The sequence below is a fragment of the Myiozetetes cayanensis genome, unplaced genomic scaffold (assembly GCF_022539395.1).
Source record: "Myiozetetes cayanensis isolate MyiCay16 unplaced genomic scaffold, myiCay2020 scf2-11, whole genome shotgun sequence".
NCBI lineage: Eukaryota > Metazoa > Chordata > Aves > Passeriformes > Tyrannidae > Myiozetetes > Myiozetetes cayanensis.
The window spans coordinates 86,786,757-86,802,775 of NW_026087411.1; the positions used below are offsets into that span (position 1 = coordinate 86,786,757).

The window sequence follows — 16,019 nt, forward strand, 5'->3', positions numbered from 1 at the left end:
GGAAAAAAAGTTATTGCAGAGATGTAAGAGCAAGTGAGAATATGTGAGAGGAAAACTCTGAAGATACCAAGGTCACTGGGGAAGGAGGGTGAGGAGGTACTCCAGGCACCAGAGCTGAGATTCCCCTGCAGCCCATGGTGAAGAACATGGTGAAATAGATTGTCCTCCTGCAGCTCCTGGAGGCTAGTGGGCATGAAGAGATCCACCTGCAGTCCATGGAAGAGACACATACCAGAGCAGGTGTATGTTCAAAAGACACTGTGACCCCGTGTGAGGCTCATGCTGGAGCAGGCTCCTGGCAGGGACCTGCAGACCCATGGAGAGTGGAGCCCACACTGGAGCAGGCTTCCTGGTAGTATTTGTGATCCTGTAAGGGACCCACATTGGAGCAGTTCATGGAGAACTGTCTCCTGTGGGAGGGACCCCACACTGGAGCAAGGAGTCTTCTCCCAAATCAGCAGCAGGAACAATGTGTGATTTAAACTGAGCATAACCTCCATTACCTGTCTCCCTGTGCCACTGAGGGGAGGAGGTAGAGCCGGGAGAGAGGGAGGGGTAAGGGAAGGTGATTTTAAGATTTGGTTTTACTTCTCATTATCCTGCTCAGATTTTGTTAGTAATAAATTCAGTTAATATCCCCAAATCAAGTGTATTTTGCCCATGACATTATTTGGTGAGTGGTCTTTCCTAGTCCTCATCTCAACTCATGAACCATTCACTACATTTTCTTTCCCCTGTCCACTTTGGAGGGGAGTGATAGAGCTGCTTTGATAGGTGCCTGGCATCCTGCTCGGGTCAACCCACTACACAGGTGCTCACAAAACTGCTCTCTCACTTCCCCTTCTCAGCTGGACAGGGGAGAGAAAATAAGATGGAAAACAACTTGTAGGTTGAGACAAGGCAGTTTACTAAAGCAAAAGGGAAAGGGTGAATGTGCACAAGCAAAGGAAAAAACCCCAAAATTTTATTCTCTACTTCCCATGAGCAAACCATATTGGGCCACTTCCCAGTAAGCAGGTCTTCAGTGCATGTAGCAGTTGCTTCAAAAGGCAAACACTGTAAATAATGAATGTCTCCACTCCATCTTCCTTTTCTTAGCTTTTGTATCTGAACTTGATGTTGTAAGGTCCCTTTGTTTAATTTGGGTCAGCTATTCTAGTTGTGTCCCCTCTCAACATCTTGCCCTTCTCCAGCCTACTGATGAAAGGGTGAAATGTTTGACAGTGCTGGTACTGAGGGTGCATGGCTTAGCAGTAGCCAAAAAAGTGGTGTGTTATCAACACCTTTCTAGCTACCAATGCAGAGTACAGCAGTATGAGGGCTGCTGTGGGGAAAAATCACTCTGTCTCAGCCATACCCAATATAGCATCTCTGTCTTGTGCTTCAGAAACAACTGGCAAGGTGTGTGACCACTACCTGAATGCTGAGTGTGACCACTGCCTGAATGCTGACTAACCAAAGCCTGTTTCTGAGAACTGCTGGAAAAACCCTGCTCTACATTAGGACCTCAGAAATACTGGATCAAAAACTAAGTACATCTCAACCAGGCTTGATTCTGGAGCTGTACAGGGTGCAAGAGTCCCAGCACCGACAGTTTGAGTTTTGCAGGGCATAGCTGAGCCCACTGCTGAGGCGGGGGCACCTTGGGGGAAAGGTGTTTAGGAAAGAGGAGAAAACACTACAGAGGGAGGAGGAAGGAACTAAAAAAGTGAGAAAGAGCAGAGGGAATGCCAAGGTGAGAGAAGGAGAAGGTGGGGTCGAGTGGAGGATGGTTTAGGTTTTGTCTTTGTTTCTCACTATTCCACTCTTTTTGTGATTGTCAAGAAATTAAATTCATTTTCCCCAAGTTGAGTCTGTTTTGCCTGTGATGGCAGTTGGTGACTGATCTCCTTTTCCTTATCTCAACCTATGAGCTTTCCATCTGACTTTCTCCCCCTTCTCCTGCTGAGGAGGTGAGTGATTGACAGAGGTTGGTGGGAGCCTGCCGCCATCCAAGGTCCACTCATGATCCAGCACCCATCATAGGTATTCACACATGATCCAGGTGCACATATCTAGGAGTTCAGGTCCAGGAATACTACCTTTGTGTGAGTGAGCATGAAGTGTTTCAGAAAAAATGAGCTGGCTTCCCTGAAAGCTGAACAAGCTAAGTGCTGTATGCAGTTAAGGTCACAGAGTAAGTGGAGTCTAGATGGGGACAGGGCAAATGTTTACTGTGATATTATGTGTGTACATGTTATAAAGCTTCAGGATTCTTTTTAAATTCATTTAAACATAAGAAACCAAATCCCTTGAAGGCACAAAATAGAAATTTTTCATTGAAATGAAATCTCATGCTACCTGCTGTTAGAGACTAATTGCTCACAATCAATGAACTCTTATCTTTTTCATTTCAAAATTATTAGCACTACTTTGGTTATTAGTGTAATTTGGTGTTATCCTTTTTTCTTTCCAAATTAAAATGCACCATGATATGCTCTAAAATGAATAAGGAGTTTAATTATTTTTCCAAGGCAAAACATTTAATTTAAGTTTATATTCAATACTCCTGTAGAATACATCAGTATTATCATAAAAAAGGCAATTTTGTCATGTGAGTGAAATAATTGAAAGGTGTGTGGGGTGTGTATGGTTAAAGTGCTGAGATGACAATAAGTTGATACAGAAAGAATTCGTCAGTATCTCATAGTCTATATTCTTTGTTTTAAAGATCATTCTCCCCCGTAATTCAGCTTTCCTTTTGCTAAACCATTTCTTGCTTCTGTCTGATCCCTCACACACTTCCTGAGACATCTGGTCACTGAATCTTTTTTAGTGAATCACTGACTCCCATTTGAATATCAGACAATGGTCACACACACAGTAGTTTGGTCTCTACCCACTTTTACTTATCACAATGATCACAGATATCTAGTTATCAATTAGCTTCATTCAAATTCCTTCTGAACAAACAATTTTAATCTTCACAGTTTTTCAGCTGAGATTATCCCACTGCTAAAGTATCCTCTTCAAGCAAGTTTTTAGAAGCATTATAAGTAATGCTGTTCCTTGTCTTCATATGATATTTTGGGTTATTTTGAATATGACTATTGAATTTTCATAAAACCTAAATTTTCTTTTGCTGGACAAATATTCAGAATGCTTGATTTATTTAAAATTTTCAAATTCAAAGCTACTCTTATCTCTGTGAGTTTTTAAAAGATGAAAGTATTTAATTTTCTACTTTGAATTTTGATTTTATACTGATTTTTTAAAATATTATTTTTAAATTTAATGGTGATTTCACGTGTTTTCTGATCTACACTACCCCACAACACTTCCTACTGTAAAACATCTTCATTTGTTCATTTCAGTCTTGGCTGGTTTATGACAGGGAACATCCAGTCTGTATGGAAGTCAAACATCATTACACTCAATTCTAATTAGTTTGTTCTTCCATTTTCACAGGAATGTTCCTCATTCATTTTCATTGTTTGACTGCATCTAACATTCCTACTTGGTGCTTCAAGATTAAGTCTTTCTGGGTATGAGATTAATTCCATTAGGACTTTTTTTGACCTCTACATTGCTTCTAGATCAGCTTTCTGATAATTAATTCTGAATCTTCTTGGTTTTGCTTATTTGCATACCCAATTTGCCACCTCTGGATCATTGTCAAAACATCGAGCTTCCTGTCACAGTAATTGTAACTCCCTCTTTTCACCATTTTTTCTACATTTGCATTCTGTAAAATCTAAGCCAGTGAAGCACTTAAGATCTAAGGCGTAAAATATCTCACCACCATTGTGACCCTGTACAAAATCCTATGGTTATGCAGTTTCAATCATGCATTTGGACAGTTGACTGAATTTTCCCTTCAGTACACCCTGCAGCCATAAATTTTCTCAAAGGAGCTGGAAGGGAATCAGAAAAACTTTATTCCATAGAATGAATGGTCGTGTTTGTTCAGCAATCCATAAGCTGGAAACATTGTGAACCTGAAAGTTTCTCTGTCTTATGTCTGGGCCAGCAACACTAGTCAATTTGCATCTCATGATTCTCTTCCTTACCCTTTGAATCATTGTTCTCTGACAACTATATCAAGGTGAGACTAATGACTTGAGGAAAACAGGTTATTTAAATTGTCTTGTACATATAAGCTTCAAATTACTTTTTTTTGAAATATCCTAATTTCTTTAACCTAAATAATTTTTGTCATAATGAAACTGAGACAAGACTGTTTTTGTGAAGTGATGTTTCTTTGGCCAGATAATGGTTTTTTTGCAAGTGAAGGAGACAAAAGATATTTTAGGAAATGCTGAGAAAATGAAGACATGGGTAGGTAAATGCAAAGTAGAGATTAAGTTAAAAATTGTGCTGATTAGGTCATTAACCATAATGATTGTTTATAGGAAACTGGAGGAGTGTACATTGTCTGCATTCCAGCTGTTTCTCAATGAGGATGAAGGGAAATGAAACTTCACCTGGGAAATTTTCTTTTCTCCTGTGATCTGTTTAAAGTACATCTGTTATAGAGTTAAATATGATATTATGTCAGAATTACCAGGAGAAAAATCTGACTCTTCTTTTAATTTTACAGTGACTTCAGGTAAAGTTAGATTCTTCAGCCTGGGATTAAATGTTTTGAGAGAATTATATATTCTGTTCCATTTGTTCAGAAGTTCTTCAGAACTGACCCTTACCAAAATCAACCTAGAATCACAAATACAGTGAGAGATAGATAAAGATAGCATACTTCTCACAACTACTATAAAGAGGATCCATAATCTGAGATCTTGCTCTCCTAAGGCTAGGCTGAAAGAAGGTGATTGTCATCCACGGGATATACTTGCCTATGTACATAGGAGCTGGAAGTAGATATGGAAAATGGAAGTATGGATGGGATACCACGGAGGGATATACAGTCATGCTCTGACATGCTGAAGCAGAACTGAAAGATGACAATTCAGATGGACTTAAAAGTGGAGAGAGGAAGGTGAATAAGATAGGAGGGAGAACAAGGAAGGCTGCTAAAGCTATATCAGAAGCCAAATAATATTTTTTGCTTGATAGATGGGGCGATCTATCACTAATGAAGGAAGCCCTTGCTACCTTCTTTACCTCATCTTTTCTAGTAAAGGACTGGTATTAGACCTCCTAAATCTTCCTACCTAGTAGCTGAACTTGAGGAAGAGATGTACTATGCATAGCAGCAAATGATTTATGTACTACTTAATTCAGTTGGGTATGCACAAGTCCATGCAAACATGCAACCAGATGGGATGCATCTGATGATGTTGAAGGAGCTGGCAAATGTAATCCTGAGGCTTTTCTCTGAGGTCTTTGAAAGGTCATGTTGACTAGTAGATTTTTCCTGCTGACTAGGAAAATACAACTTCATAAAGAACAAAAAGGAGGACCTAGGAAACAACAGGGCAGTCAGCCTCCCCTCAGTCCCTGGGACACTATAAAGCAAATTCTCTTCGAAGCCAGTTCAAGACACATAAAGAAGGTGATTTGGAACAACTAGCATGGATCTAATAAGGGCACACTTTTCTGTACCAATGGTTATGCCTTCTCTGAGAAGATGGCTGGCGCAGCGAATGACATTTGCTTTAGCAGCATCTGGGCTTTTGACAGTGTTGCCCATTGCCCAGTGTTGCATCATTGTATCCAAACGAGGGAGATATGGACTGAATGGGTGAATTATAAATAGTAAAAAATTAGCTGGACCATTAGGCTTAATGGTTGAAAACCTAATTGGCAACCAGTGGTGTTTCTCGGGTGATACTGAAGTTGATGCTGCTTAACTTCTTAATCAAAAGCCTTGTTAGGGAACAGAATATTTCTTCATTAAGTTGATGTGAGACCTCAGACTGAGAGGACTGCTTGATACACTGGATGGTAGGATTTTTTTTCCATAGAGACTTTGACAAGCTAGAGTCTAACAGAAACTCAATAATTCAGCAAAGAGACAAAGTCCTGCCATCTGAGATGGAATAAACTCACATAACATTACAGCCTGACAGGTAGGAAGATGCAGCACAGGAAAGGATCATGCAGTCCTGGTGGATAAAAAAGTATAGTTAGTGAGTCAATTACTCCTCTCTCTTTGACACTTTTAGGCCTTATACTCCGCCCAGTATCATTCCCTCCTGTACAAAAGAGATATTCAAGCTTTAGAAAGTCCAGCATTTGGCCAGCAAGATGACTAGGGATTGGACTAAACGATGCAGGAGGTGAAGAAGACTGAATAGGAGTTATTCAGGTTGGAGAAGAGAAGATCAAGGAAATCTAACTGCAAAGGTTAAAGGGGTTTATAGAAAAGACATAATCAGACTTCTGACAGCTATGCAGAGTGAAATAACAAGAGGCAATAGACACAAATTGCTGCAAAAGACCTTCCAGCAGGATACATTAAAAAAAAAATCAAAAATCATAGTGAGGGTGATTAAACATTAGAGCAGGCTTCTTAGAGAGGCTGTGAGAACTCCATCCTTGGAGATATTCAAAGCTTGACTCGAAACAGCCATGAACTGCCTGACCTAACTTTGTTCTTGATCCTGCTTTAAGAAACACGTAGACGAAATGACTTAGAAAGAGCTCTTATAACCTAAAGCATTTTATTCTTCAAAACCATTTCAGGATCATTGTACACCATTATTTGTGGTGTAGTCAAGCTGCTTGGGTTTTTTTGCCAGGGTTGAATTCATTCTGCTTTCCATCTGGCCCACTCTCTGAGTTACTACAAATCCTATTACCTTCGATTTGATCTATTATCGTTGCTTGATTAACTGTTTCCACAGTAGTTGTTCTTGTCATAGCTGGTAAGCCTGATCTTTGAACCATTAGATATCAATCATCCCTCTTCACCCCCAGAAATAAGTGATCTGAGTATTAGTCTTTGAGTAACTAGTGTCTTCCCATAAATTGTCATAATATTATATGAATGTCTGGGCTCCTATACCTACAGATTGAAGCATGGTCTGGACAGAGGCTTTGATTCAGGCTACTGCTCTGTATCTCCCCTTACTATGCAACCAGATGAATATATAAATGTGGAATTTTGGTAGCTTGTCTAACTCTTTGCTTTTCTTCTTACTTTCTGAAATGTTCCTCCTGCTTACTCCATCTAGGCAAAGCATCCTAAGGGGATGCCTTCCTTTGCCTGTGGTTTCATTCTGTATGCCTTTACAAAATTTCCTAAATCTGAATATGAAGAGGCAACTTGAGCCCCCAGCACACTGCAAAATAAGTACTGATTTTTTAATAATGCTTTTAAAACTATGAATTATCCTACTTTTATGTAATGGCATATACAAATGCAACCTCAGATCACTCTGAATTTTAAAAGGACATGTGGAACATCAGCTCAGAACTAGGTAAAACTAAAAAGTATAATAATTCTGTATTTATATTATCATAAATTAATATAAATTGTTATATTAATTTTTATAATAATATAAATCAAGGTAGTAAGACTAAGGTTTAAATATGAGCCAGCCAATAAATTGCTGTAATTCCTGTAAGAAATAACTGCTCCTTAGGTTAATACAACTATTACTTCAGTGAAATCAGTCACATGTTATATCATTTGCTTGTTTGTTTGTATCAATTATTATTTTTCAAATTGATGATGAATTCTAGGTACAACCCTAAACTGAGATTCCCTTTTCACACAATTATAGAAGCATAGGATCATAAAATGGTTTGGTTTGGAAAGGACTTTTAAAGGCCATCTAGTCTAATGACTCAACAATAAGCAGGGACATCTTCTACTACATCAGGTTGCTCAGAGCCCAGTCCAATATGACTTTGAATATTTCCAGGGATGGGGCATCTACAACTTCTCTGGGCAACCTCTTCCAGTGTTGCAACATCCTCATCATAAGAAAATTCATCCTTCTCTCTAGTCTGAATCTGCCCTGTTTTAAAACCATTACCCCTTATCCTATTGCAGCATCATAAAAAAGTCCATAATAAAAAGCCTGTCCCCAAGGGGCTCTGGGACATCTCTGGAGATCATAGCATCACAGAATATCCTGAGTTGGAAGGGACCCACAAGGATCACCCAGTTCGACTCCTGGGCCTGTGCAGGACACAAAGTCACACCATATACCTGAGAACATTGTCCGAAAACTTCCTAAATTCTGTCAGGCTTGGTGCTGTGACCACTTCCCTGGAGAGCCTGTTCCATTGCCCAACGACCCTCTGATACCTTTTCTTGATATCTAACCCAAACCTTCCCTGACACAGCTGCATGCCATTCCCTTGGGTCACCAGAGAGAAGACATCAGTGCCTGCCCCCACACTTCCCCTTGTGAGGAAGTTGTAGACTGCTAAGTCTACTGCTCAGTCTCCTCATCTCCAGGCTGAACAAGCCAAGTGACCCCAACCACTTCTTGTGTGGCTTCCCCTCCAGAGTCTTCACTACTTTGTAGCTCTCCTTTGGACACTCTCTAAGAATTTAATATCTTATATTGCTGTGATCAAAACTGCACCAATATTCAAGGTGAGGCCACCCCAGTGCAGAGCAGAGCGGAACAATCCCCTCCCTTGCCTGGCTGGTGATGCTTTGCCTGATGCCCTCCATGACGCGGTTGGCCCTACTGGCTGCCAGGGCACTGCTAACTCAGATTCAACTTGCCTTTGACCAGGACCCCCAGGTCCCTTTCCTTGGCACTGCTTTCCAGCCTCTCATTCTCCAGTCTGTATGTACATCCAGGGTTGCCCCATCCCAGGTGCAGAATCCAGCACTTTCCCTTGTTAAACTTCATGTGTTGTGGATTTCCCAGTCCTCTAATTTGTCAAGGTCTCTCTGCAGGGCCTCCCTGCATTTGAGGAAGTCAACAGCTCTTCCCAGTTTTTTGTGTCATCTGCAAACTTGCTTAGTATTCCTTTGAATTCTTTATCCAAGTCATTTATAAAGATATTGAAGAGCACCAGGCCTACAATTGACCCCTGTGGAACCCCACTAGTGACAGGTTGCCAGTGTGATGTGACCCCATTCACTATTACCCTTCTGTGCTCAGCCCATAAGCCAATTGCTCACCCACCACATTATGTGTTTATCCAGCTGTGTCCTGGACATTTTGTCCAGAAGGATATTGTGAGAGACAGTATCAAAACTTTATTTAAATCCAAAAAGATATCAATTGACTTCCCTTGATCAACTAGGTGTGTTACCTTGTCATCAAAGGAAATTAGGTTTGATAAGCAGGACTTTCCCCTCATGAAGCCATGCTGGCTGTGACCAATGACTTTGTGGTCCTTCAGGTCTTTTTCAATAAATCCCAAAATAATCTTCTTCCTAATTTTACCAGTCACTGAAGTAAGACTGACAGACCTATAGTTTCCAGGATCCTCCTTCCTGCCCTTCTTGAAAACTGGTATAATGTTAGCCAGCTTCCAGTCAATTGGGACCTCTCCAGATTCCCAAGACTGTTCAAAAGTCATGGAGAGAGGCCTCACAATGATATCAGTTAGCTCTTTGAGTCCTTTTATATTAATCCCATCAGGCCCCATAGACTTATAAGGATCCAGATGGAGAAGCAGATCCTGCACAAGTTAAGGATTGACTGGGCATTTGTCATTCTCACAGCCACAGCTCTGTGGCTCAGGTCTCTGAGAGCCCCAATAGACGTCACTGGTAATGAAGAGTGAAGTGAAGAAAGTATTAAAAGTTTCTGCCTTGTCTGTGTCCCTGTTTGTGAGGTGACCACCCTCACCAAACCACATCAGTTACCCACTCCAACCACTCCACTTACAGCCAAGGTCAGCAAGAGCAAGATGTTCAGTTGTGCTGATTATCTTCAAGGATAGAGACCACAAAACCTCTCTTGGAAACTATTCTAGAATTAAATCACCATCTAAAAAAAGAAAAAAATAACCAAAAAAAATTTACAATTAATTTCTTATATTTCGATTCGTGCTTAGTGCCCCTTGTTCTGTCATTGGGCACCACAGAAAAGAGTCTGGTTCTCTCATCTTCACACCCTCCCGCCAGATATTTACATTTACATTATAAATAATATATAATAAATAAATAAATAAATTTACATTATAAGATCTCCCCTAAACCTTCTCTTCTGAAAGCTGAACAGTCCCAGCTCCCTTGAGTATCCCCTCATACATCAAGTGTTCCAACCTTAATCATCTTCATGGCTCAGCTTTATTATGCCTGTATCGCTGTTGTACTGGGAAGTCCAGAAATCTACCCAGTACTTCAGATGTGACTGACTTAAACTCCTCCTTTAACCTGCTGGCAATATTCTTCCTAATGCGGTGCAGGATGCTGCTGACATTTCCTCCTTCAAAGCACATTACTAACTTGTTCGGGTTTTTTTACATTTGGATTCTTAGATAAGAGTTTAATTTATTTAAATATGGTGTCTTATTAATTGGTGATAAAACTCCTGACCAGCTTCTCGTATTTTTTTTTCAAAATTTCGATGAGGACTCTGAGATGTATGCATTACTGTTTGCAATCAGCTGTATTTTGATCCATGATGTATGTTTTAAAGTTTCTAAAGGATATGTCAGCATCAGGGAAATTATATAGCATGCATGTTCTTAGTGAACCATGCATGGCATACAGGTTTTAATCTTTAATACAGCGATCTGAAACATTAACATTTTTTATTACTCCATCTGGTTCTTTATTGACACGTTCCTGGACAGGTACATTTAGCTGCAATAACTGTGAGGGTGGTCACATTGATTGTAGTGCCACGTCTTCCATCCTAAAGAAAGGTATGTTATAGATACATTTGAGAGGAGACATTTTGGACTGGACAGAATGATATACATTTCAAATTGATAGCTTCACTCCTGCCACATAACACATCTTCCTCACATTTCTTTATTCTTCACATATCACTCTTATTTCATCACTTGGGAATTTCTTACTGACCCATTCAAGACTGAAAACTGAAGTTACTCAGCTGCACATATTAGTAAAATGTATTGAAAAAAACCCTACACTAAAGTGCCATTATCTTTATTCTCTATAACTACTATGGAATGTTGTCTATGTTTCATGAAATCTATATTTATGAATCAGAAATTTATTTTATTTTGCTTTTATTTTTTTAAAAGAGGATAGAAAAAAAGGAAACTCTGAGCCAAATCTTGTCGGTATTTTACTGACAGCATGAAATTGTCTTGCTGTCCCAGAGGTTAATAAGAAAAAAAATCTCTTATCAGACACCAAGGAAAACACAAAATTATCACAACAGCAAGCAATATTCTTTCATTCCCTAATAATAAACAGTGCACGTTGCTACAGGAAACAAATGTACCCAACTGAATTGATAAATCCATAAATAAGAGCTGAGTTTTTGCTTTAGATAAGAAAAAAACTGAAAAATATTCTACGTGTGGCTGAAGCCAAACTGTATTAGCAAGAGTGAGATTTACTAGAAAACACACTGCTTTTAGTGGTCTTTTAGCACTACCCACTAATACACTGTAGAAACTTGTAATAGAAAGCAAACCCCTGGCTGAAGAACCCTTCATTTTTAGGTAAGAGGAGCACAAAACACTGACAGACAGTATTTTCAAATTATAGCTAGAAAGGAAGCAGAAACTATTAGGATCCAATAAAATTGTTCATGCCCTTCAGCAGGCCTTAGAGAGAATATATTGCCTAAATCCAAAATGGTGTTGCTGAGAAACCACTCAGTTGCTGGTTAGCTCTGGAATTTCATAAGCATGCTTCTTATTTTTTTTCATTTAAGCTTTCCTATACTAAAGAGTTGTACCTTTGCAACCTTTCTGCATGAGTACTGTAGCCACTATTCTGGTAGTGGGAAATGAAAGGTTTCTTCTGGATGTGTTTTGAAAGAAATGAGTGAACCCTGATAGTGCTCAAGGATCAAGGTTATAGTCGATATTTTCCAGGAAGACTCTAATGCTATGAACGCTGAGTACTTGACGTGTCTTCATAAATTCATTTGGTAGAGAGGCAAGGTGCTGGATGCACTCTGTTCTGTGTTTTCTTACAGTCCAATGTGTTTCATATTGCATTTGGAGGGCAGCAAAATGCCTTCCCAGGGCCTGTTCAAAGGTGCCAAACATCTGCCTAGGACTTTCAGTGCTTACCTTTAGGCTGGTGGCTAAATGCCAGTGTTGGGCAAAAGGTAGCTCAGAAAGAATCAGTCAAATATCTATCCTCTGAATCCTAGGTCTTTGCTTTACCATGAATCATCTTAATTCTCAATGCATACAGGCCTTAAAAAGATCTGGCTTGTTTTCTTGTAATGAAAAGTCTAATAAACCTTTTTGATTCAAGGATTTTATTTGATTTCACATTTTTTACTTTGAAAAGACACTATTAATTTCAGTAGCTTTTGTTTTGCTGATGTCTTGCTTCTCAGTTGCATTTAGCATCAAACAAAATACTAAGCAAGCTATCAGGAGTTATTCTGAATTTTCAATAATAATAGTAGAAAAAGTAATGTAATACCCGAAATAAGCAAGGACTTCACCTTCCTAGTGTTAATACTTTTTTACCTTGAATGCAAATAAGTATCTGAGTTTTTTCCTATCACACTAAAAAATAAACAATTGTTTAAAGAAACGGGTGAGAGTTGTTCTCAGTGCTACAGTGCTGAGTCAGTCATGCAGAACTAATTTCCTGGCTGTCTCTGAATGCACATAAAGCTGCTCTGTAGCTGCTGCTGACAATGAACTAGTGACTGGAAAAAGGAATCTTAAACACAGTCACATCTCTTGACTGTTAAAATCCTTTACACAAAGCATGCTGATCTAGTGTACTGTAGTAAGCAGTAAAGCAGTATCCTTTTCTTTTTAGAATGTTGGTAAAAGAAGTTTTAATACCTGAAGCTGTTGCTAAGTAACCAACTGCTTCCAAAATATATCTTATTGATAAGAAAACTGGTTTCTGTTTCTGCTAATTAATATCACTACGTTGGAATTTCATAGTGGCAAAAATTACCTAACAATAAAAGATTGTCATGCATAATCGAGGATGTCTCATTCATGTGGGAAGCATATTACAAGACACTTAATCTGAAAATATGTATTTGAATAAAACTGCCTAACGTTTTAGAAGAAAAATGAAAATGGAAGTAAGCTGCCTATGTAAAAAGGGACTTCCTTGTTTCTTTAGCTACATCATAGGGTGCCAAAAAAAAAAACCAAACAACAGATGCCTGCCTTAATATATGATATTTAAAACAGGCTCACAAATATTTTTGCTCTCATAAATAAAGTGAACCTCTTTGAATTGTGTTTCAGTGTAAAGATGCTCAGAACCAAAAAAATCCCCAAACCATCCATCGAAAGTAAAAGAAAAAACAAACACATTCCTGTACATAGATTAACTAACACTGCAAGGAAACAGAAGATGCGGACAAGCAGCAATATTGCTTCTAGCTTAATGTAGATCTAGTGTTACTCTTCAGATAAACTTTAATGGTTGCAAGAAGAAGCAGGTGGGAGGAAAGTGCACTCAGATCCAAGTTTGCAGTGTTACAGCCCACACAGGGATGTAAATGAAGATTTGGACACAGGATCTGCTCAGCGAAGCAGAAGGTTTTACTGCCCTCTAGTAAAATGCAGTTACAAAACTGTCTCTTAAAATGTATGCATGCTGAGTAAACCATTTCAGTTATTGTTACTGAAAATGTGATTAGTCTTGGATTCTCATCTCATTGTTTTCATAGTCAAAGAATAAAACATTTATGTTCAATCTAGAATGGCTTATTTTTGAATTAAGCAAAATAGCAATAATGAAGCACAAAAGCAAGGTCTCTGTGGCTACATCTGCATGAACAAATCTCATGCCAAATTTTCAGCACTGTTATTAGCAAAAGCCTGAGTGGTAGCACTCCCTGAAAAAGAACAGAGTTTATATTGCGCACTGCAAAAATTCCTGAGTCCTAACTACAGGGGAACTAACTGTGTCCTTAGCATTGTATCAGCTCAAGAGTGAGAATGATTTGTGTCCTTTAATTTCTGCCAGCAGCAACTCTGAGAGCTGAACTGTTTACATAGTGCTTAGATAGCACTGTAGAGAACTGGAAGATATTTGCAGGGAAGTTGTAGATATTTAAAGGAGCAACACAAAGGAAAAAAAAATAAATGAAGTCATAGTTTTGTTGCTACGTGCATAGCTGTTCCGTGCAGTTCTTTACCTCTGGACTATTACTAACAAGGATGACATGAATGGATGTGTGAGGCTGTCATCTTAAAAAGTCTGACACTGATGGCAATTATTGTAACTGTGTACACTGTGACTTGTTATGCAGTGGAGTGTCTGCCTCTCAAACACCGGGAAAAGTGCTTGGGAAAGGGCATGGACTAAGTGCAGCCTCACAAAGTACCTGGTGCCTTTTGCCCTGCATCTTGCTTTTCATTATTTATTTATTTAGCCTTTTTTTCCTCTCAACTGTAAAACATAAAACTAGTGGGTTTTTCAGGAGCCATATGGACCCTCTGGGAAAATTATATTTGCAATTCTCAACATCAGTCACTGAAAAGTACAAATATTCTGTCAATCCTACCACTGTGTTTGTATAAAGGAATGCTTGATCTCCACATATTCTTATTTATATAACTTCTTAAATATTCAAATACCTGGGGAAAATTGGACTGGAAATGGGGGAGTATTTCTAAAGTAAATATAAATTAAAATAAACATGAAGAAATAGAAAGAGTTTATATTCATTCATAGAAAAGATCCAAATAGAGGGTAGTAGTACTTCTTGCACTCCTCTACCAGGGGCACTGCTTGTGCAAGGACCACCACAGTGAAGGAACTTTCCAACCTATCACTCTACCTTTGTATACTCTCTCAAGGTCAACCCATAACTTAAATCTAGAAACTCCTCCTGTCCTATCTTGTACGTTGGTGGTGGTCTGAGATCACAGAACCCCAACTGGTTTCCTGACCTTTCCTCTGGAGACCTGCTTGCATGTGGATGATAAATCAGGCTCTCAGATGCTCCAATACCTTGTTCAGTGTAGGAACAGATGCAAAAGGAACATAGTTGAAACAGTTTTCAGCACTTGTTCTGACATTAAGACTCTTAAGTAATTTTCCAATCCAGATTCATGGATTCCAAGAAAAAGAGGTCTGGAATGGGCTGTGAAAGCAGAATCATTTGCTCCTCAGTCATTGTTGACAGGTGCTGACACTAACTGATCTGTCCTTGAAAGCCTCAAATAGCAGCTACTCAGGGTACTCCAAGGTCTTTTCTGTCTTCATTAGGTAAGATCCCTAAAGAATCTTTTGTTTTTACTGCTCTCCTGTTTGCAAACTACTTGCCTCTTTTTCTGCGACTCCTTGGCTGAGTCCTGCTCTCTTAAAAGCTGTTTTACAATTAACTGTCCTAATGACTTATGCACTAAAGGAATATGAGGAAAAAAGGATATTGTTTGAGCTTCCTGGAAATAATAAGCTTTCCTTTTAAACACCACAGTTTTATTTAATATACATTTCTTACCTCTCACTTAAAATTTCTTAAATCAGAGAGCACAGTCTATTGGTTTTAATTTGAAAATTATTAATTTATTATGTACTTTTACACTGCATTGTGCGTGAAATAAGTATTGCATTATGATCATTTGGCCTTCCATGGTACATTGGTAGCATTATTTATTATCATTTTGTAGATTTATTTTTATTATTATGGTACTAAGCATATTTGGGGGTTTTAGCTATGTGATCACTTGATCAGATTTATTTCTACTGAGTTTTGTACAAGTAGGGAGGAGATGTGCTAGTGCTGTTTCTGTGAATGAAACTTACTCCTATATTTGACACTTTGTTGCAGTTTGGTTAAGGCTTGTCTGGAGCATAGGCCTGAAAAGGCCCCTGCCAGAAACAAGTCAGGGCTTGTCAGAGCTAAGTTGGGACTGCTTAGACATTAAGGCTGTGCTGACCAAAAAGAAACAATAAGTCAAGCAGAACCGAGACAAGAAAAATTTGCAACTAGAGATAGGATGTAATCTGGTGGTGGGATTTAATTACACGATGTTTACAGTTAGGTAAATGGATTAATATTTGAATATAA

At 38.9% G+C, this 16,019-nt stretch overlaps 1 long non-coding RNA gene across 5 annotated transcripts in view; it reads left to right on the forward strand.

Annotated features, from left to right (window-relative positions):
* LOC126640496 (uncharacterized) overlaps positions 1–16,019 on the forward strand; it is a 63,814-nt gene that overhangs the window by 38,419 nt on the left and 9,376 nt on the right. The window lies entirely within an intron of this gene.